The following is a 23,482-nucleotide window of genomic DNA, read 5'->3' on the forward strand; positions in this document are numbered from 1 at the left end:
TTTGAAACATTTTAAATGTATATTAACACTGAAAATAAATGATTTGTAAATATTTGAATTATGGCTTTACTATCCCCTTTGATGTATTCAGATAAGATGTGAACTGTTTGTGAAGATGAGGGAAAGTCAAGTCTGTCTCTATAACTCTATCCTCTCAGAAGGCTAAGTGTCAATCCACAGTAAACATCTCGGGCAGGTGTACCGAGAGCCAAAGATCCAGCGTCAGCTCAGAGAGGCTCTGTGCTGCCGCTCAGCCAGACAGTCAGCAGAGAAATGGAGGCACTTTCATCACATTATGTGCATTAAATCAATAAAAGGCCTAATTAATGTATAGCATGTTAACCATGTGAAAATATATTTAGTTTTGTATCAGTTTGTTTAATTTTACTGGATCAATACAGTATTTAGTTGAATTGGTTAATACGCTAAAGTATGATTTGGAAAAAACACATGTTACAGAAGTTGAATAAGGAAATACAAAATGTGTGTGCTTCAGTATATATTAAAACATGGTTTATGTCCAATTCATGTTACATTTTCTTGAATTAATTTATCCATTTAAAAAATGTCCTTCGTAGTCTACATTTTTATTTTTCTGTATGGTATTACTACATTGGGTTAAAGAGGTCAGTGATATATATTAGAACATATTACCAATTTATTTCATTCTGTTTTGTAAAAAATGCTGTAAAAACGGGATGACATCTCCTTGCCACTTGCTGAAGTATATACAATCATTTGTATTGGCAATTTATATTGATTTTGTAAATACAATTATTTGTATTAATAAAATAAATATCACCAACATATATTTGTGTTGATGTATATGTGTGTTTAATTATGTGTCAGATAATGTAAACAAAGTAAAAATAATTACTTAAATACTGCTTAGTGATTCCTTAGACTGGGCTCTAATTAAAACTCCACCCACAGCAAACACAGAGTGACCTTCAGTGAGCTGACTGCTGGCATACCATGACATGAAAAAGAAAGTTATAAAGTCTTCAATCCATTCATTATCAGCACCTCTTTGAAACAACCCAAATGCTGTTCTTCTACCAGAACATCCTACTTACAGACAAAGCCTGCGTATGTAATTCAAGAACCCATCATTGTCAGAAAGGGTGCATTTGATACTATATTCCTTCTGAAACTAACTCTACAGGCCCTCTCAAAAAGCATCAGGGGCTGATCCAGTCAGGATTTACAGTATTTAAAGTCTGAGAGATTGTACAGTCTTTTTAGAGATTACACTGGAGTAGCAAGTGTGTCATAGTAATAAACAGTGTAATTTGCGCTTGAGACGTATTTGTCGGTTTAAATGAATAAATCACTTTGCCGGTGCCAGACATACAACTATGGAAATATTTGGCTCCTGCTTTGTGAAACAAAATGGCTTCTCCTTTTCCCTCACAGTAAATACAGAAAAGAAACCTCAAAACAAAACAGTCGAGAGGATAACCATTGATCCCCATATAAGCCACGCTCAATCACACTTAAACGGGCGGCTCTTCCTACCAGAGGAACCAGCACAAACCTTTAAGTCGACAGCTAATGCCCGGTTTAGTCCTCCCTCTCTCCCTCTCTTTCTTTCCCTCCTCAAAAACTGCCATGCTACAACTTAATACCAGACGAGCTCATGCTGGGCGGCTGGGAGTATCTATCAGGGCCTGACTCCACACACTCAGCCTTTGCTTTCCATTTTGCTGTCGCTATTCTTCCTCTCAGCCCCTCCAATTTCTCTTTTGCGGGTCACCGAACCCCGGGACAAAGTGTGTCTGCCCCACCTCCTGATCCTCGGACGCCAACACCGAGATCATCACGCCACACACAATGCTGGGAGATGACATTTCCTCACCCCTGAGGCACCCCCCCTCCCTCGTCTCCCCTAATCCAATCAGCAAGGCCTGAGTTTTTCTAATATACTGGTGGTCTCATACTCTGACTTTATCCCTGCAGCTGTGCCGGACCGCTCATTGGCAAGATTAGGGCCTCCTCAGCTCCTCTGATCATGTATTTCAATATGAATGGGACCAATAAGGGGGTGGATTATAGCTTAGTTACTTTGGAAATCCAAGGCCCCCTTTGATGCCCCCGGGTTTGAACGGCAATGGCAGAACCCTGCATGGTCGGCATGGCGTGGCGGCAAACGCCACCTGGCAGTCAAATGTTTGCTCATATGCGCTCATTAAACAATACCACACTGGCACTGTGGGTACTGACTGTGGGCCCGATGGCGAGCCTTGGCCGCGACCAGATGGCGGCGCCGCCAGTATGCCAGGTGGAGTTCGTCGTTGCCACTCGTGAGATGCCTCATGGACGAGGGCTGGGGGTGGGGGGAGGTATGTGTGGGAGGAAGAGGAGCGTGGATGGAGCATGTTGCCAAGTAGGGAGAGAATAAACAAACACACATTGCAGTTACCTTCGCTGCTACACACACACACATTTTCTATCCCTATCTTGACTTTCCTTTCAGTCTCTCGGTGGAAACATATACACTTCAGAGATGTAAGCACACACTTAATGGTGAATTATCATGAATGAGAATAGATCCCTCCAGCCACTCAACATCACCTGCATGTATAAATGCAACCCTCCAAACACTAGAAACAAACATTCACACGCAATAAGGTGTCGGCCCCACCACGGCCCCTACGGGAGTTTTTCATTACATATTGAAGTCTGTGTCGTCTTCTCCGCCGGCCCTCCTGCCCTTACATCTCGGGGCCTTTTGTGTGTGAAGTGCTAGAGGTGATTAATATTTGTTTTCCCTTCTCTGTGGGAGAGGAAGACCCAGCTGATCCACTGTGACCCCTCCTTAATCCCCAGCAAGTCAAGCCAGTCTCTCAATTTTCTTCCCTCTTCTTTTGGTTTCTTACTTCGGAGGTTGTCTACCCCCATACTTACACTTGTGTCGGACCTGAGGATCATACCAGTTTAGAGCCACGATGACAGGCTTCTTTATGAGGGACAGTGAGCACTTTATTTGCCGTTTCCCTCCTCTGTGAAATGACACTTGTAACTATTGTTGTCAAGACGTGTTGAGTTTGACATTTAATCCGAAACGGCAAACAAACCAGACAGGGACAGGTTTGCTCCAACCTGCACATTTCTTGCAAAACAGCTCAGTGCAGCAGGATGTTTATATGGACGTTTTTCCAAAATAAATGTCTCAGTGTCAAGTTTAAAAACAGACTTGGATGTCAACTTTGGAGAACAGCTACTTAATGGCCTCTGTATTGGTAACACAGTGCTCCCCAGGTAGTTTAGACAGTTTGGACAGGTGAAGGAAGCGTCTTTCTTACAGAAAACAGGAGGATATCCTGAGTCAATTGGGCTGAGATGGCCAGGTTGTGGGGTTTTGGGGCTTTGTTGAGGCCAGTGGAGGGGTTGTCTTGAAGGATTGAGTGGCTTGCGGGGTCTATTGAGCACTTGATCCTGTTGACAGATATACTGCTCCCTTTGTGACCACATGGCTGTGATGGAAATGGCAGGTGCAGTATGGGTAGCCCATGAAAAAAAAAACCTTTCGAGCGTTGTGTTTCAGTGGTTGTAAAAACACAGCTGTTTTCAGCTTTCTGAACCGGCTGCGCGCTCGGTTTCCAATTCTCTCCAGCTCCTTGTTGCCTTGTTGGCGTCCTCACTAAACTCGCAAACACAGTCTTATGGACTTAGCTCTTTATAAGAGCTTTAGCTGGAAAAAATGTACAGATCAGTATTAACGATCAACACTGTTGGATGAAAGCTCTTAGCAACTGGCTCAAAACCTGCCTCAGAGTAACTGATAGTAATGGGAAACTGCTCGGCTATTTAACACACACACACACACACACACACACACACACACACACACACACACACACACACACACACACACACACACACACACACACACACACACACACACACACACACACATACACACACACACACACACACACACACACACACACACACACACACACACACACACACACACACACACACACACACACACACACACACACACACACACACACACACACACATAACTCAGAGACTTTTATTAAAACTATTAGGAGTGCAAATATTAAAAAGAAGAAAATGAATTTGTTTAGTTGTCATATTTGGACATTATATTATATGATCATAGAATATGAAATGATATATTACAAAATACTGCTGCAGCATTGAAGAAATTGAATTGGACTGAGTGTGTGTGTGTGTGTGAGACTACGATGAAATGTGTTAACTCTGTTTTCCTATTTCTTAAAACCCTATAGCATAATCTTTAAAAATATCTGTATAATAAAGCATATTTTGTCTTTAGTAGTTTCCTGGGTTCCACCTGACAGCGGTGTGTCTGATATGGAGCAGTCAGATTTGTGTGGGAGTGTTCAGCGAGAGAGGCAAAGCTTTTAGCTCCCTAAGATGTCGTCTAATGAGCGGCGCCGAGTGTCACAACTCCTCCACAAATTACTTTTCTCTCCCCCCCTCACCCCATGTCTTCTTGTCAACACCTTCAGGAACTGCCATCTCCTCGGACATCAGACATCAGACATCAGACATCAGACATCATCAAACATTTTGAAGGTACCAACTCAAAAAATGTATTCATGGAAATAGATTCCAGCCAAATCAAAATACATTTACATTAGAAACATAAAAAGAGAATTACATTTGCTTGCCAAAATAAGTACAAGCATATACAAATGAGGTATTTGTTGGGTAATAGATACAATGTTGTTCTGTGAAAAGCATGCTTGTAAAATGTTTGAACTGATTCTTGTCTTGGAAGATTAATGAAGAATGCTGCAGTAGAGTAATCTTAAAATCCTCAATGACCAACACAACAACACCATCACACCAGGGGGACTTGGGTAATAGAGGTATTGATATCTGCCAATGAAAAACACTAGCACATCATTCTTTGTGGATTCAGCAAGGTGACACATAGATAGACGTCTGATCGACAAAAACCTGAGCTCGGAGCTCTGATTTACGCCTCCAGAGCACTTGCTGTCACTTTTCACTTTCCCAACGTGGAGCAATCGTACCTTTCTCATTGCCCTGGGGTTTAACTGATGAATGACATTGCAGTGTTTGGTGCCTCACAACGGGGCCATTTGTGCAGAGATAAGAGAGACTTCCTGGATTAAGGAGGTAGTTGAGGTACATCTCTAGAGAGCCTGTTTGTTTGGGTAAGACAGCTCCTTCATTACTGTGAAACTGTGGGAGGCTGGGAAGCCAACAATGTCTCCGAGATAGCACGGGACTGCTGCCAAAATGTACTTAACCAGGCTGGAAATGCAACCCACTTACCCTTGATGCTTCTAATATATTATTGTGATGTGCATCAGGCAAAATGCACAGTTTGATGCATTAATATAAAGCAGATGCAGACATACTGACTGTAAAATATCACATTCCCACCTCTGATGGTGTGAAACTGCACACTCTTGATGTTCAGATATTCTTTGCTTTGTGGGTGGCCCAGCATGACCTGGCTGGTGACGAGCCTTGGTATTAAAATGAATGAGTTCATGAAACCAGTGTCACTCTAAAAAAAACACAAGCTGACCTCACCATACACACAAAGCTCATCTCGGACAGAACCATAGGAAAACATTAAGGCCTAAACAATAAGCTCTGCTGCGTTTGAACAGCCAATAGTGTTTGACCCAAGATGCGTCATTCAATGTTCATCTTTGGAAGTAGTCTTTGAGCATTGTGCTATATCCCTGCACCCATTTACACAAAGAACTGCTCAGTCACTTAAACTTCTTTAGCGGTCCAATTAAAGATTTTTTTATTTTGGATACATTGGTTAGTATATACATTACAATACAATGAATGTATACTTCACAAGCTCCTATTATAACTAAATAAACAGTAACATATTTTATGATCATGTTTAAACATAGAGCTTTGACGAGGTTAGGGTAATATTGCATGTTGGTAAATATTCATAAAGTCAACTGTGACTGTGAGAAAAAGCTTGGACATGTTTGCTTTATAAACATGTAACTGAAATAGGGCTGCAAGTAATGAACATTTTCATTATCAATTAATCTTCAAATTCATATTTTATTATTGGATTAAAAGTTAGTCTATAAATTCAGAAAGTATTAAAAAAATGTACAACTAAGCTTCTCAAAGTCTCAAAGAGGTGATGTCTTTAAATTTATTCTCGTTTGTTATTCAGTTTAATGAGAAATCCAACAGAGAAAGGCAGTCATTTCCGATCCCAAAATATGCAAGTTTTGACGGAAAAATTTCAATTTCAATCATCAAAGCAGTTGATAATAATGTTTTTAGTGAATTACTTTTATGGCATAACTGAAAAAACGAAAGTTTCCCAGACTTATCAAAGAGCTATGATGCCTAAACGCTCAGGATTCCGAATTCAAAACCAGATCTCCTGCTTGTACGCAACGTTTTTTTTATTGCCCTACTATTTTAGACTAATACAAAAACATAGCAACATGATATGATGATGATATGATGATGATATGATTTATTAATCCCCGTGGGGAAATTGTTTCTCTGCATTTGACCCATCCTAGTGTTAGGAGCAGTGTGCTGCCATTTTGAAAGGCGCCCGGGGAGCAGTGTGGGGAACGGTGCCTTGCTCAGGGACACCTCAGTAGCACTTGGTCTTGCCGGGACTTGAACTGGTGACCTTCCATTTGCCAAGCCAAGTCCCTATCGACTTCGCCACCACCGCCCCATGTTGCCCTTGATTACAATCGAGGCAGTACTTACATTTACTTGGGAAAACATATACTAGCATATGAGTTAGCACAAAGGAAGAACTAAATTAGTACATTTGACTCATAGTAAAGACTCATAATGTCTAAATCAACAGGTGAAATGATTCCTTATAACACAATAGAAGTATTCACATACACATGCACAGTGATATGTTCAGTGTGCTGCAGTGCTGCGTGGGGCCCTCTGGTTGCCCCAGTGGCTGTGAAGGGGGAATTAGATGTAGTGTTATCTGAGTCCCTGTTAATCCTCAGCTGATTAGTGGAATTCTCATCAGGGCTCCTTCAGAGAGAGTGAGAGAGAGAGTGGAAGAGAGAAAGGGGGGATAAAGACATAAAAAAAGGAGAATGGGAGAAACAACTAGAAAGCAGAGTTGGGGAGAACCCCCCTCCCCTTACTTAGCTAGTTTCCTCTCGTCTGTCACCCCCTGCCAAGGACCACAGGCCTACATCTCCTCCGGCCAATAGGATCTCGGGCCCCTGGGTCACCTGGCTCACCGCACTAATCCTGAATCTGCCTTGTAGATTAGCACTTTCCCACTCGCAGCCACTCTAGCCCAAGCCCCAGCAAATCCCGAAGGTAAATGTCGGAGCTTCCGGTAAGTGGGTGAGCACGGCGTTGTGCAGTGGATTAAGGAAAATAGGATAATATTTACAAGCCCATCGCCACTAGTGATAAGGCTGAGGATAAACAGTAATGGTCCGTCTGTAGCCTTTTTTTTCTCTCTCCCTTGAAAGGCAAACGGGTAAATCTCTGAATCCCTGTGTATAGTCTCTGACATTGATGAGCTAAATTAGTAAACTGAGAATTAGTCCATGTCACTCACTTAGCCTTGTTCATGCTTTGATGGATAAACAACTGTTTAGGAATCCTCTAATAATAATCACACTGAGGAAATAAAGTAAGAATGGATTTCTTTGTATAGTTTTAGATATTTTTAAGTAGGGGTATTACAACTATTTGAATCAGCTTAATTTCCGAGTGCAGTGTCATACTGAAACTCTCTTGGGATGTGTGTGATCTTATAGACTGGAAAAGGACCCTTAAATTAATGACCTTCTCATATTATCCATCGAGGTGTAAGTCAGACCTGTAGATTGAAATATTTGCGATATAGTGTATTAATAAAATAACAATTGAAGTTTGATATTCGATATTTGCCAATAAAGCTTGCTTATCCTGGGAATCTTGCCACAACACGACCTGCCATTGCACTTTCACCTTTATTTTAGTAACGTTATCACGGGTGCTGGCATGTATGCATGGTTGAAATAGGAATAGGATATACATTGAGCAAAGCCATTTTGTCACTGATCACATTTCAAAACATTCATGCACAGTATCCTTTTTGTTTTTCCTCTTTACTTTATTATTATCAATGCTGTGTTTTATCAAGCTGTTAGCAACACTCAAGGGATTTTTTCATTTAGCAATCCTGCAATATTTTACATTTGTATCATCATTAAATTATATTGTGCTTCCTTATTTATTTTCAGAATCTATATCTACATGACTCTACATCTATTACAACTTGGTTCTACATCTATATCAAACGTTGCATTACATTTTTTCTACAATTTCACACAACTGCTGTTGGTGAATATTTGTTAGCAGTACCCTAAAACATTTGCTAAAAAGAGGCCTGCTTTTACTGTACGCTCCCTAATAACTACAGGTTGGCTGATCAGATATATCCCTATCTGTACCTCTCAGACAGCAAGACACAGGATGGACTGGTTCCCTCTCTACTGTAGATGGCACTGTTAACCTTGACTTGCACTGTATTCAGGCTTCAGTGTTGAGGATGAGGAGTAGAGTAGAAACCGTCGATGTCTGCTCCTTATTTGCTTCTGGAGCTCCGGGGAGAAATTAATTAAAGGGGGGGGGGGAATAATAATAATAATAATACAAATAACATCGATCTTTTTTGTCTTCACAGTTATGCTGGACATTTTACAGATAGCCAATAGACTAAATACATTCCCTCAATCTTTTATCTTTCAGAAAACTGTCACTGTTTTCTTTTTTTTTCTTCCTGTGTTTTCCAGAGAGTGTTGGTGCTGGTGGGTGGGGGGATTTTTGGAGAGGGGAGGTTCGGGGTGAGGGCCGGAGTGAAAGAAGGCAAGTGTGTTATTGTAACAGAGCTTATGAGGGAGTCAAGAGGAGGGCAGTGTGCCGATCGCACGCTAGGCTGCATGATTCACAGAAGAGGCCTGAACACGAACCCTCCGGACCCCTCACTCCCCCTCCTCCCTGCTTCTGAAATCCCCACCGTCAGCTTGCATTATGAGACTAATACCAAAGTTATGGCGAATCACCTCACGTCACCTCTCGTGTGGGCTACTCCTACCATCTGGGGTTAATTGGCACCCCTAACCTGTGAAAAAACGTCAAAAACAGACACGCATTACTGCCATTACCTGCAAAAGAAACAAAAAAAGCTGGTACAAAATGCATTTTATAACACATAGTAGCATTTATTACTTGTGTATCATACAATAAGATGCATAACACCAATCTCAGGATTTATGTTTACAGGGCAGAAAAATAATATGACCTTATTGTTTTATTACTTTAAACTCGTTTGAGACGCCTTTGACAATTTAAAGAAAATGCAGGGTTGTCATTTTAAATCAAGCTTTTAATTCCGGTGAAAGCTGACCTTAGGGAATTGTGATATTTCCCATGGCAGTAATCATATAACTCCCACTCCTGAAAGTTTCTGTAAATGTCACTGAATTAATGCAATATTATCTAATTACATCAGAATATTAGACTTGTCCTGCAGCAGCCGCCTCGCCCTGTTACATGATCTGAACTGATGAACCCTTATTGAGACGGAAAGGACTCAGCCCTGTCTCGTGACCAGCTCTCGAACCTCAAACCTCTTTCATGTTGCCTGTAAAAGGGGGATGACTGACCTTGTGAGCTGCAGGGATATTACTTTACATCTTCATCAGGCCGCGCCCTTACTTTCGTCTCGTGCATGATTCAAGCCTGTCGAGCATGTCACTGCTTTGCTTCCTGTTCACTACATAATGTAAAACAGGTGGGAAGAGGGAAAGAGAGTGAGTCAGTACAATTAAAGATGACCAAAAATATGGTTAATAAAATCGCAAAAATACTTTTAAAGCATTCTCTACTATCCAAAATCAGAATAATCTATTGACTGTTAAGGGTCTGAAGATTGAAATTATATTGGTTTCTGCTGCTCATCAATAGTTAATTCTATCAAATTGTAATGCAAGCTAGCAAATTTGCCCAAGATATGAATTCCTGATAATTGGGAAAGATAAATGTTCTTTGTCCTCTTCACTTCTCCACAATCCAATTAGGATTCGATGCCTAGAAAATCAGATGACTGTATGCTCTGGAGCAAGATGAAGTTAGCTTAGCTGCTCATTAGCCATTTCCTTGAGCCCTCTTGTAATATTGTCTTACCAAAGTTAGCTTTGGTCTGAATCAGTAATCAAGTGCACACATCCGGTGTTTGATGACATTTTTACCTATTCCCAAAGCATTTCCTCTTCCCGCAAAAATTCATTAGTTTCAGCTTGGAAACGGAAAACGGGGGAGTCGTGCTCATATTGGGTTCAGTTACTTTTCTTGTTTCTTTTCTCTCCTGCTCAATCCTTCAATCTGATAACATCCTCTGTTCTTTTTTCCTCCTTTTACATTTATTTTTCTCTTTGTGGTCCCACTGTTCTTGCATATATCTCAGTTTTTTCCCCCACAGAAACATGACTGAAGCTCAGAGTCGGGGCCTCTGGTGAAAACTAACCACTTTGTCTGTTCTGTGCACACCCACTCTGTTTTGACTGGAAAAGGACCCCCATGTGGGAATAAGGTGGGAAGAACACTATACACAGACGCCCACTGTAAAAAATATCCACTTCAACAAGTAGCATAATGAACTCGGACTGAAATGTGTATTCAATATTATCGACAATATGTCATCCTTTGTGTATTCGTAAACCTTTTATGAGAATCAAACCCTTTAAGATGTATTTATGAATAAAGCACATAAGGCTTTAAGGGGAGCTTTACCATGGCAATGGTTGTCTGACATTTGAAGGCCAACGTTGCTAGGAAACACATTGTCGATGTACCATGATGCGCTAACAAACTGGAGCATGTAGCGTTGTAGCCTACATCCTACAATGTTAATACGAGACGTTTGTTATCCATTCAACAAGCCTGCAATGTTGGTTATATATCATAAATTGTAAGACATCTGTCACTTTACATCATTCAATGTTGAGATGACAAATCAAGCTGCTAAGTTTGTATTTCACTTAGACAATAGTGGCTAGCCTAGCTTGCTAAGGTTAGCACTGATTCCAACTTGACATACAGTAGGCCTACCTTTTAATCTTTTACTCAGTTTACTTCAAACCTGCCTACTCATTATCAGCTTTTTTCTCATTGCTGTGTGGTTCCCGCATTGTACAATGAGGGTTCTTGCTACCGAGCTGCCTTATTTACTCTCGTAACTCAAAGCAAGAGGTAACCCCCCTTACATTAGCACTCAATATGTTAATCTGTGATTCCAATCATGACAAATACTAACTGCAGATTCATGGGAGTCCTTATACAAATGCTTTACAACGTCAGATTCCCAGTTAGATGACTGCCCGTGTGTCTATTAGGGATAACTTTTGTCGCGCTGTCCCAGCAGAAACATAACGTACATTTAAATTCATTATGTGCGCACACAACCTAAAACAAACACCAATGATATATGTACTAACTAGTTATTTCTCAGAAAACGTTCAGTTGGACATTTCTTGCAGTGTAGAAACCAGAGAATAGCCTATATGTACATAGCAATTATATCTCAGCACCCTGTACATAGTTGAAGCGCACTCAGAAGGGTCACGGACTCACGGCCCAGGGGATCGGGGTCTGCCTATTAAAACATCATCAGACAATGCAGTTTATTTAAAGAGACATATGACTCTCCACTGCTTCTGTTTACTCTCCCTCCCCTGGATGAAAAGATAATACCATTTGGAAATCAAAGAGAAGATGGAAACTGTAATTTCCACTGAGTGAAGTCACCACAGGTCAGAAGTTGCATGTACGGACATCTGATTCATTTATTTACAAAGGGGATTAAGAGAAGATGAGCTGGCCTCCCGGGGTTATTTTTCCAAAATGCTTTCTATCTATCCTGGAAACTATTTTGGTTCCCAGAACTCATCTTCATGTTTTTCTAAAACTTGATGGGTTGATCCAAAGGATATATAGTAATTGCAGTAGGTTAATTCCCTTTTATTTGAAATAGAACTTTCACTTTAACTTCATACTTTTTTTTAATGTTAGAAGTCAGACCCATCTATGTTTCTCACCTTCAACCAGATAAACCAATCAGCATGTACACCCCCCCATCGTGCCCCTGGAGGGTCCGTCACACTGCTGCATGCCCACCCTATCTGGAATATTCAGCTCAGATTTGCTTCCTCTAATTGTCCTGTCAGTAAACCAGGAGCCTCCCTGACTGTTCCATGTCACCCTTTCTTATAACACGCTGCCTGATGTGTGCAGATAGTGCCTTTTTTCTTGAGGAGCGCCGGCTGTTTTCGCTGGCGACTTGTGTGTTGAATGAATAGCAGGTCCTGCTCAGTGCAGTGAGAGCACACACAGTAACACTGAGGGGAGAAGAGAGAAAACATGCAGTGGCTCAATGAAATGCTTCTTTCTTCAAATCAGGCAGAGCTGGGTCCTGGCTTGTCATTTGCATAAGAGCGTTTTCAACACAAAACACAGTTTTATAGAAGATAGCAGTGTCCTGTTGCTAAATTAAACATAAAATCATCATTCAATAAAATTATAGATAATAAAATATCCAATAAAATCCACAATGACATTACATTTCTGTACTTGACTTAAAAAAACACGTCCAACATCTTTCTTTATGATACTTCCATCCTTATTCAAAACAGTCTGTCTAATTAACTTAATGTGACCGACACACGCCTTTTTCACATACAAAAGTCTGCTTAATTTTAGTGTGGAGTTTCTTTTGGATCAGACAGCTGTGTTGAAGTGGCCAAAGTGCATAACATTTGTACTCACAACCACAAGAAACATCTGGCATTAAATTCAGTCAAATGTTTGTGTTCTATTTGCTGTAAATAACATTTATTTGTACAGACTTTTTTACCTTATCGTGATCTTACCCCCTGTAAACAATCCCCTCCCCCACCCAACATCAATCAGGTGTGAGAGGCATTGTGGGTAATTTGTTAACCTTTATCCAGTGACCTCTGCTGCCCTCAGGATCACCCTCAGTCTGACAGTGTGACGGGGAACACTGCACTGGATTTGCCCACCAACTTATGTTTTTTAATTAACACGATCCCTGCATAATTCTGTCTGCATTTGCTGATGTATTACAAGATACAGTACTGTGAGCACAAATCACACATACAAATGTAACACTGAAGATGTTTTTATCATATAAGCAAATATAACCGTGTATACAATAAGTTCCCTTAATTTGACATTCACAATCAGTTTCGTGATAAAATTAGAAGAACAAAATGTGTTCTTATTATCTTTTTTCAATTACAAGGCAGAGGCAAAGAAAATGCAGTTCATTTCTCTGCTCGATTATTATTCAAGGCACAGCGCTGGCTCACTGCTAACTCTGAGAGCAAATGCTCTATGCCGATGCATATTCATATGTTTAACATACAGACATGCATTCCTAATGATGTAGGAGAGGACAGAATGCAATAAAGCTCATTAATACTTTTTACCATGCCAGTCAGTCCCCAGCATGACAACGCTGCATCAAACCGAGCTCATTCAGTTCTCCAATAAAGAACGACTCAGATGTGAGATGAAAACAGAGAGAAATTAGATTGGGTTTAGTCTTTCAGTGGTAAATTTGTTCTTTTTTAATTATAATTTCTCCTGGATGTAGGGTGAGTTTCTCAATCATAAAACTATTACTTAACTTTGAAGGTTTTTGTTCTTAACTCTTTACATGAGAAATTAACAGTCACCCTTTCCAATGATGAACGAGATGTATTCTGTTGAATCAGGGAGATTGATCCTCTTAATTTGTACATGATTTAAATCTTGTTTTAGAAAGATTTAGAGAGCGAGAATCAAGTTTTGAATGTTTTCATGAATGTGCAGCCAAATACGTGAAATAACACCATTATTTTGATGATACTATTGCTTATTAGCATCACGGTAAATTTGAAGTGGGATGAAATATGTTATGATTGCTGGATATATAATATACTATAGTCTTTAATGTACAACATAAAACAATACATTTGTAACAATTCTGCAGAAGATTATACTTCAGCTGACCTTTGACAATTGAGCATGCACCAAATGAACTCGATCATGTCAAAACATGGTTAAATAGGACCAAAACCAGCCCCACACAGAAGCAATGAGCTGCCTAGAAACTTTGAGATTTACATTGGCAAAAAGCTCAGCAGAGTGCTCTCTGAAATAAAGAACCCAACCTAAACACTGGGCTTTGTTTATTAGTCTCAAGGCTTCATAAAAGCCACTAAAGCCACTTCCAGGGCTTTACTAAAACCTTACTCTGAGGTGGCAATTTGCCACCTCAGAGCTGATGAAAATACATTTGCAATTCAAAAAATGCCATAGGTAGCTTATAGGCTACCTATGACATCTATAGATGTAGACCTTCCTGCCTGCTCCTAACTCACTGCATTATCAGAGATGGGTCGATAGCCTTTAAATCACAGAAGTAGCTGCTACTTTTTACGAGCCCTTCCCATGAAACCTTCTCTTATCTTTATACATGCCATGTCACTTTTGGTTTTAAAATGTAACATGAACCAGCCCCTGATGTTAGGGGTTAGACAACCAGACATCTCGTCCAGCCAGAGTGGGCAGACATCAGTAATGGCCGTGGACTTTGTTTATAAATTATTAATGATTTTCTCCCCTCCCTGTCATTTTGGACAGGCTGTGAGACGAGCCGATGCCTCTCCTGTTTGCGTGGCAGCGCGCTCCTCAAACAGATTGCAATTTATTCCTCTGCAGTTTGTCCGTCAAGGCTAACTCTGACAACATAATCCCAAACTAATCCGCCATGTTCAGTTTTTCTTGTTGGCTCTCATGCAAACTGCTCTGCCAAATCCCGCTACCTGTCAGCCTGGCCTTGCGATGGGGAGCCCAGACGAGCTGCCAGCCCCGCTGCAGTGGCTCCTGTGGGGGGAGGATGGAAGGAGGTGGGGGAGGCATGGGTAGACTTAACCCCTGCCTCCCTCCCTGTAATCCACTGTAAACAGCCAGAGCCTTAGAAGGGCTAACTGCACTAATCAAGCCCCAAGCTCGCCCAGTCACTATCATACACAGTGCCCTAAGAACTAGAGATTTGAGCAGCTACTGCAGTGTGTGCAGGGTATGAGTGTGTGTGTGTGTGTGTGTGGAGCAGAGGGGCCCATTGACAGCTCCTAATCCCCAAGGAAGGAAAAAGGTGCGAATATAGGTGTCATTACAATGGAGAGCGACAAAAAGGAGTTTTACTTAAATATAAATAATTTGGGAAAACTAGACCATTACACCTCATGAAATCATATATTGAGTACAAATATCTTAACATACAAATAAAACCTACTTCTTATCCCATGAAAACACATTGAAATGTAACAACTCGGAGAGAAAACACACATATTAACATTAAATGATAGAGTAAATATGAATACAGAAAGAAATATACTTACATATGATCAGTTGATGGCCTGAACTCCAGTAATTTGGACACAAATTCTGTATTTCCCCAAATGAAAACCAGCCACTCAATATTCTCTCTCATGCAGCCTTTGGAAAGCCACATTTAAATTTCCCTCACAGCCTCCCTCAGTTTCTCTGACAGTGACCCAAAATCCACAGGAAGAACAGAAAAGGCCTGACAGGACTCAAAGGCAAAGGGAGGCGAGGTAAGCCAACTCCCCCCTCAATGAAAACTAAAGTTTCAAGAAATGACTGGACTTGACAACACAAGCAATACAACTTTAACCGCTTGTTTTTTTCCATCCTTCTCTTTCATTGTTCCCAGTAATGAGGAGAGTCATGGTGGGTGGGGGTTTGGGATTTAAAAGCCCACTTTGTCCGTGTCCATCAAGCCTTATCAGTAGATTTCGAGGTGATACAAACACAAGAGGCATATTTTGAATTAATACAATGATTTCTTGTGTGTAAAAAAGAATACAAAATGTTATGTTTAGGAAGGATTGCAAAAAACAAGGTTTCTCAAAATCTAAAAGGAACAAACAAACAAACAACATTTTCACAATACTGCAAGCAACTGCAATCATGCAACTGTAAAATAACTGTTGCAATATATATATATACATATATATATATAAAAGTTGATTCAGTTTTAACTGAGAGAGATTATCTATCTCAAGCAGGTTTCATAATGCTGAAAGTTTGATTTCTAATGGTTATTGTAACAGATTATGAAAAGCGATGGCAATCAAATCGGTAGAATCTCAATCCATCTAAAAATGTGTCATGAAACATATTTTTGAGAGAACTGTATGGCTCTTTAATCCAAACATGATAAACCTATCTATCTGGTCCTCTAAAGTAACTGGGGCATCAGCACAGAGGGCCCCATGGATACACTGGAAACTTGGGGCTCCATGTGGACTCTGAGTCCTGGTCTGTGTAACTATGAAGTTCCCTCATCCACTTTCTAACTCCTGAGACTGTGGAAAAGCTCCGGACAAATATGTTTGCCACTTTAGCGCTTCAGATAAAAGTGGCCTTGAAAGGTGGAGCTTAGGAGAGTGTTTGAGATGACGGAGAGGGAGTTGGCGGAAGTGCAGGGAAATGTGAACATGACATGCAGCTGATAAGAGTCCTCCAGCGGGTTAACACCAGAGCTTGTAACTGGGATTGCCCCGAGAAGCCCTCTTAGCAAGGCCTGGCAACTGCACGATAGCAATGCAAAAACACTGGCACTCACAGGAGTGGTGCACACTGCAGGGATGTGTGCCGCTTTGGACCAAGCATGCAGAAAACATGGCAGAAAATGTTCTTTGAATGCATTGTAGTTAACTTACAGCACAATGAAAATCTCTCCATACCCTTACAACAAGAACATATGAACAGAACATAATAAGGAGCAAGTGAAAATAATCCACAATTTCCTAACAAAATAAATAGCGTATAACGTTGTACCAGTGAATGCCAAAAACCTTGCCCTGATCAGGTTTGGCTAACCTGTGGAAAAATGTCTTCTTGCTGAAATAATGGACATGTCAGCTGCTGACAATCAACACCATCTCCAGACTAAACCTCTGTCATCGGCAGAAAGATGTTGTACAGATTCTTCAGAATAAATGTTTCATACTATTTATATATTCTTGCCATGTGGCTTTTATCAACATGTACAATATGTAATTCAAAATGTGTCAAAACATCACCCCGACCTGATTTGAACGCTTGCTGCAGTTGAGACTTGGCTATTGGCAATTACCACACATTCAATAGATGTGCAGTGGGCCAGCTGTGGATATTCTGCAGGGTTGTTCCATATCTTATATCCTTTCCCCCAATACACAACAAAACAAATGCCACAAGACCAGAAAGGACAAGAAAAAAGCAATAAAAAGTGAGTGATGGCCATTGATATTTCAGGCTTCAGAAATCCTGCGTCAGCAGACTTTGCTTGGCTTTACATAAACAGGGTAATAAATAGATCGATCACATATAGCAAGGGAGATTCATGTCACATTAAGTGACGGGACGTTGAACATAGGCCCAGCTATGTCTCATTACTCAGGAGAGGCTTGTCTGGGGGAGGGTGTGTGTGTGTGTGTGTGTGTGTGTGTGTGTGTGTGTGTGTGTGTGTGTGTGTGTGTGTGTGTGTGTGTGTGTGTGTAAAGTGTCAAAGAAGGTAGTTTGCATGTGAAATGCCAGGCACAGTACAGAGGCCAGCTGCTGCAGACACATCACTGCTGAAAGCTGAAAATCACATCTACAAAGACTTTTCTGGAATCCAGATAAAGTGCACCAGCATGGAGAGGCCTCTGGAAAGCCTATAATGGTCTGTGATTGACACAAATGATAAAATCATATCTCATAACATCACAGGATTGAATAATAATGTGAGATGTCTAGGGATGAGGTAACTGGAGTAGTGAGGGCAGTGTGACCTTTTCAGCTAAACTACATTTTAAAAGTGTGTTTTCACAATAATGTATTTTTAATGGTTGGGAATTTCTGAAAAAATACTTATTTTGTCATGATTATTTAAAAGAAAGTATTTACCAGACACTTACACATGCAAAGGCTCAAGGGTCACACGGCTTGAGTTACACTGTGAATTCAATGGCCATTGCCAATTTAAAAAAGGAATTTAAAAAATCATACTTTTGGCAATTTTTTGTGACAATGGTGACCATTAATACAAATAATAAAGTAGTCTGGAGGTACACCAGTATATGTACAGCCAAAACAGTAAAAAGCCAGCCACACAGAAATGCCTTGAACACCAAAATAGTGTCCCGACACAAAATATAAGAGATACAGTAAATAGGTTTTCATTTCTTTGAAAGAACAGTTTGTGTACCTCTGCATTTGCCCATATATTTTACAATATGAACCTTTGAATGCAACGTATAAATGCTTAAATCTCTATATAATACACATCTAATACCGATGAGCCAGAAAGCCTTTATTCACTTGTAGCAAAGACCAGTTATTACTTTGATTCATCTTGGATTATGGGCTCTAAACACACTTCATTCACAGGTTAAACAATTTCAGAGGCATGACCAGAAGCAGGATTTCTGATGTACTTGGGCTTATTCCTTCTTAAACCCAACATTCATTTACAGAGCAGATTAGTTTTCAATTATTTAACTCTGTCAACAAGGCTTGGTTTGCTTGAGGGGGCTTGATGCTCGGCTTCCTCTGTGCCTGCACACCATGAAACACAAATCCAAACGCAGTCTGCACAGAGTGGCCTGTGACCTTTATGGTCTAGTTGGATCTCCAGTTGTATATTACAACACTGGGGATTTCCCATATGTCACTGTCCAGCGCTGTAAGGATGAGTCCCGCTGCTTTAGATAGCAGTTTGATTTACAGTGTGGTGGGGGGAGGGTTGGTATTGCTAGTGGGATTCTGCCCTAAGCCAGCAATGGTGGTGGTCAGAGGCTGTGAGATAGAGTTCACAGTTCTGAGAATGACCCTCTCGTAAAAGGTTGTGCACGCAAGGGACATTTCCATCCTGGTCTCATTTAGTCTTGGTCTGCTGGCCTCTTATGAATGGCAATGGCGTTCCAAGAATCTGAGTGGGCATTATCGGGTTGTCAATCCTGGCCCTTTCTGTCCCGTAAATCAAAATGTCCACTGACCTAAGAGGTGCTGCATAGTTTTCTTGGAGAAGATCAAGATTAACTCGATGCTCGTGGAGACAGGGTTAAGGACATTTAATTTGGGGTGTAGTCTGATATGACCCCTATCACCGGTTTCTCTTCCAATGCATTTAAATCAAAACCTTCAACATGTTCGGTTATATCTGGCAGGCAATGTGAAGTTTTAAAATATATGGGATAATGGCAAGTTATCAGACCAGGAAAAAATGAAAGTGACCACAAGGCACAATTGGTGGAGGGCTTTCGCATCCACTTTTAGACCCCCGGTGACTTCTCACTAACAGCTGCTGTAAAACAAGAATTCATCAGATAATCCCTCCAGAGCTCAGCGGTCAAGCCGAGGCATTCTGGGTCTCGAGCACGCTCATAAATGAAATACCACCTGCACCAGCAATTTCAAACGTGCAGCGGAGTAAAGTTATATTTAGGTAAGAACACGGAGGACCTTGATCCCTTAACAAAATAAAAGCTTGACAGCTAATCTCTTCAACAGAAGTCAATATCGTTGAAGTCTGATGATGTACAACAGGGGGTTCTGACGACAATGGCTAAAACGAGCAACTGTCAGATGTATTTTTCAAACTCCAGACAGTAGACAATATCAGAGAGAACAGTCCATCTCCCTGCCGTGATGTGACTTCGACAGACAGCCAATACTCCTGCCATACCGCTTGTCTGTTTGTGTGATGGAAAGGACATTATTTGGCTATTTTAGAAACCCCTTTAACCCACAGTTAGGCCATAGCGCTTACATCCTGTGCTGTTATTTTACTTTATAAGATTCATATGTGAATTATGACACAGGTCTACCCCCTTTTATTGACTGAATCTTGCATCAATTCTTCAATCATGGAGGTACAGTGGTTCTGTGTGTATTTCATATTGCCGTGGCCTTGAGAATAAAACCAATTGACTCAAGAGATGTCCACCTCTGTAATATTGTAATGCTCAAGTATTACCAGGGGCTCTACAGACATGTTACAAGTAAGCCTTCGGGAGACACACTGCATCTCCTTGATTCTCATCCAGAGATTACGGTCAAGTACAGTCAACACATTTAGCACTTCATCTTCCCATGTTCGTGCACAACTCTCGGCTTCCCCACTGCATGCATGCATGTGTTAAATGCGTGAGTATAAGTGTTTCCGTGCAATTCACACTGTACCACCTCCTCCTCCTCCTCTCTGAAGAGCAGTGGGGAGGAGGAGAACTGCTAGCACTCACTCCCTAAGGCTCTGCATTTCCTCAAAAAGTGACCTCCGCTAGACTTTGACCAGATTCCTCTGTACTTTAAACAAGACTCCCATTACAGCCCTTGTGAGTACAGTAACAGGTTTTCATAGTTTGCATTGGGCAGTTGCATGGCAGATGTGCGTTTGAGCATGCCTTTATATATATGTCTGTAGAAGAGACGGCGAGTGTATGTATGGACGTGTCCCTGTGTATAAATCACTTGACCTAGACTTACTGTTGACCGTGGATTTATGCCAGCGTGAGAGGCTCGTGATGACAATGTATCTGCCTTAGACATAATGGATGGTACACAGAGCGCGCTGTCATCTGGCAAATATGCTCCCCGAATGGATCTCAAGTGGGGCGGCGCTCGACAGAGGGGCGGCGGGCGATGGGAAGGGGGAGAGATGGATGGTGCTCAGCCCAGGGTGGAGCCATCAGCCACAGACTCTCCCCCACAGCTTTTTGGAAACTCAAAATATTGCTTGAATTAGAGCAGCCATCAGCACCGCAGTGGGTGAGATGGACGGGCCGACTGATGCCTACTGTGCACCAGGCTCAGAGGTAGCTTTGTAAAAATAAGAAAGGGAAATTCAATGCTCTGTATTATTAGATGTGAAAATGATGAATATCTTTACATGTGGTGAGGACAAATAAATGTCAGCAAGGAGCCACTCATGGAGCCAGAATATGATGCGGCATTAACCGAGCAAATGCAACCCACAGCTGTGCACTCGGTTGGAAGTCGACCACTTATATCATCTGTTGTTACTTTGATAATGCATAGAATAATAGCATTAGTACTGTTTGACATTGATCAAGAGAAATGAAAGCAGCCTTGCGAGGGATCAAATTGAAACCACATGCTGCTAAAACCTGATATACTGTACGGGTTCCAACTGGTCCGAGGAGACACATCCATGATTCTGCCCGACTATCACAGAGCATAACCTCTTCCAGACAAACTGCAGCTATCAGTGGGGAAGAGAGCTGAGAACCCTCCACAAACCACCGTGATGAAGTGTCCTATCGCTCGGTTGTCTCCCAAAATCTAGGGCCCCTAGTCCACTTGTAGACAGCCGCGAAAAACAGGCGAGGCATCTTATCTGTACAGTGTGAGTGTGTGTGTGTGTGTTGGTGATGTGTGGAAGTGTTTCTCACATTATTGCATATCGGTATTTTCAAATTAAGATAGTATTTCTGTCAAATAATGGACAACTAGAAAATGCATTTCCTGCTGAAAATGCGTGCGAATGCTGTAAACTGTGAACATTTGTTGCTGAATTTAGCTGAAAATGCAGAAAAAGCTGAATATGTTATTAGTTGAATGGTCTCTGTAGCTGCTTTTACAGGTTGCTACAAAAACCAAGTAAGTGTGTTGCTAAACTTAGCGGAGAAATGCAGAAAAGTGAAATGATTTGAATCAAAATTGTTACAGCTCAAACGCATTGCAATGACTTTGTTGAACACTTGAAAGTGAAATGTTAAACTGGAAGAGTAGGAAAAATAGTGAAGAAGCTTAATATTGAAAAGAAAAGGTTTAAAAAAGGTATAAACAACAACATGTATAGCCTCAATGTCCTGAAATAGCTGAATCATTTAATAGTTGAATGGTTTCTGTAGCTGAAAGTAGGCTGAAGGAGTTACATATTAAATGTAAGTAGTAGTGAATGAATGTGTATTAAGAGGAGAAAATAAAGTAAAAACGCCTTGAAAAGCATCAGAATATTTTAACTGCAAACTTTTGAACTAAAACCAAACGTCACCAATAATGTATAAAATATGTGGAACGTTTTGAAGTCAGTATGAAGTCTCCATCAGACAGAAAATAATAGGCTGAGACAGTCTTTAAACTCCAGTCTGTTTGTTTGTGTTTTAGGTGACAACGTTATCAAAAACCTGTGTGTGTAAGCCCAGAGATCAAAGGTTACCATGGTGACGACGTTATCAAACACCTGTGTACGTGAGCCCAGAGATCAAAGGTTTCCATGGAGATTTCCATTGTTCTGAATGAGAAATAAACTTCTTACATTTCTAACTATAGTTTAAAAACGGTAGCTGCTTTCGGTAAAATGTCAACGCGTGAAGCATGTCAAGGACCCTGAGCGTCTGAAGTGTGCTTTTTGTGCACTTTCGGGTCAATAATGTGGCCTTTTTGGCAGATTTACTAAAGGTGTGCAGCTGCTGCTCTCAGGATAGATCAGGCTGAATTTTCAATGGGCCTTAATGGAGACATGTTGAAAGTTTTTGTCACTTCATGCCCAATTTTGTTTAATTGTTTTGCTTAATTGTTTTGTATTTTTCAACATAAGAAATGTTTTCAACATAAGAAAGGTTTTCTTACAATTCAAGCATATAATTATATCCCAGGAGTGTAGGGTTTGGGAATTAAGGCAGTTTAAAAGCTCTCCTCCACTCTAGATGTGACATCACGCACTCTAACCCTTAACGAGCTGCGCAATACACACTCATGTTAAAATCTGAAGAAGGCCTCTTTACCAAGCTCCAAAGTTAAATATCTCAAAAAGTGTAAAAGATATGAAAAATCTGAAGAACACATTTTATAGCTGGAGGTCTTGTGATCATTTTAAAGTTGTAACAGCATTCACACTAATTATTTCATAAAAATACTATAAATAGTGTATCTTTAAGTGTAACTGCAATGTTTCAATTAATAACACTTTTGGTGACTTGAAGTTAAAAACATGTTAACCTGTAGGCAAGGCAACTTTCACAACCAAAGGGTGTTTAAAGCAACTTTGGAATCTGTTATAGATTATACAAAAATAATAACGGCAGCTTTTAATTATCTTTTTCATATTGTTATTTGTAATACCTTTAAATAAGATGTGGTAGCCTTATTGATGAGGTGCAAAACATGTATGTTTTTATTTATTAGTATTTTGAACTGCCATACAGTGGGATGTTATACACAGTATGTTGTTGTTATCATGGCTTTTGTTGTTGCTTTTTGTTCTCTATTGTCTATGTCGTTTTCTTGTGTGTATGTGTTGTACAGCAAATTGCCACTTTGAGCAGAATAAAGTGTTTCCACAAACAAACTCCTTCAAAACTGTACATGTTTTCAGAAAAAAGCAACTGCCTAA

General features: G+C 40.6%; 1 long non-coding RNA gene across 1 annotated transcript; it reads right to left on the reverse strand.

Moving 5' to 3' along the window:
* Positions 1-6,701: 6,701 nt before the first annotated feature.
* LOC117553626 lies at positions 6,702-15,609 on the reverse strand. The gene is made up of 3 exons (XR_004570172.1): positions 15,474-15,609; positions 9,672-9,781; positions 6,702-9,127 (listed from the first exon to the last, which is right to left on the reverse strand). It is a non-coding gene; the product is annotated as an uncharacterized LOC117553626 (long non-coding RNA).
* Between the last annotated feature and the right edge of the window lie 7,873 nt (positions 15,610-23,482).

The sequence above is a fragment of the Gymnodraco acuticeps genome, unplaced genomic scaffold (genome assembly GCF_902827175.1).
Source record: "Gymnodraco acuticeps unplaced genomic scaffold, fGymAcu1.1, whole genome shotgun sequence".
Lineage (NCBI taxonomy): Eukaryota > Metazoa > Chordata > Actinopteri > Perciformes > Bathydraconidae > Gymnodraco > Gymnodraco acuticeps.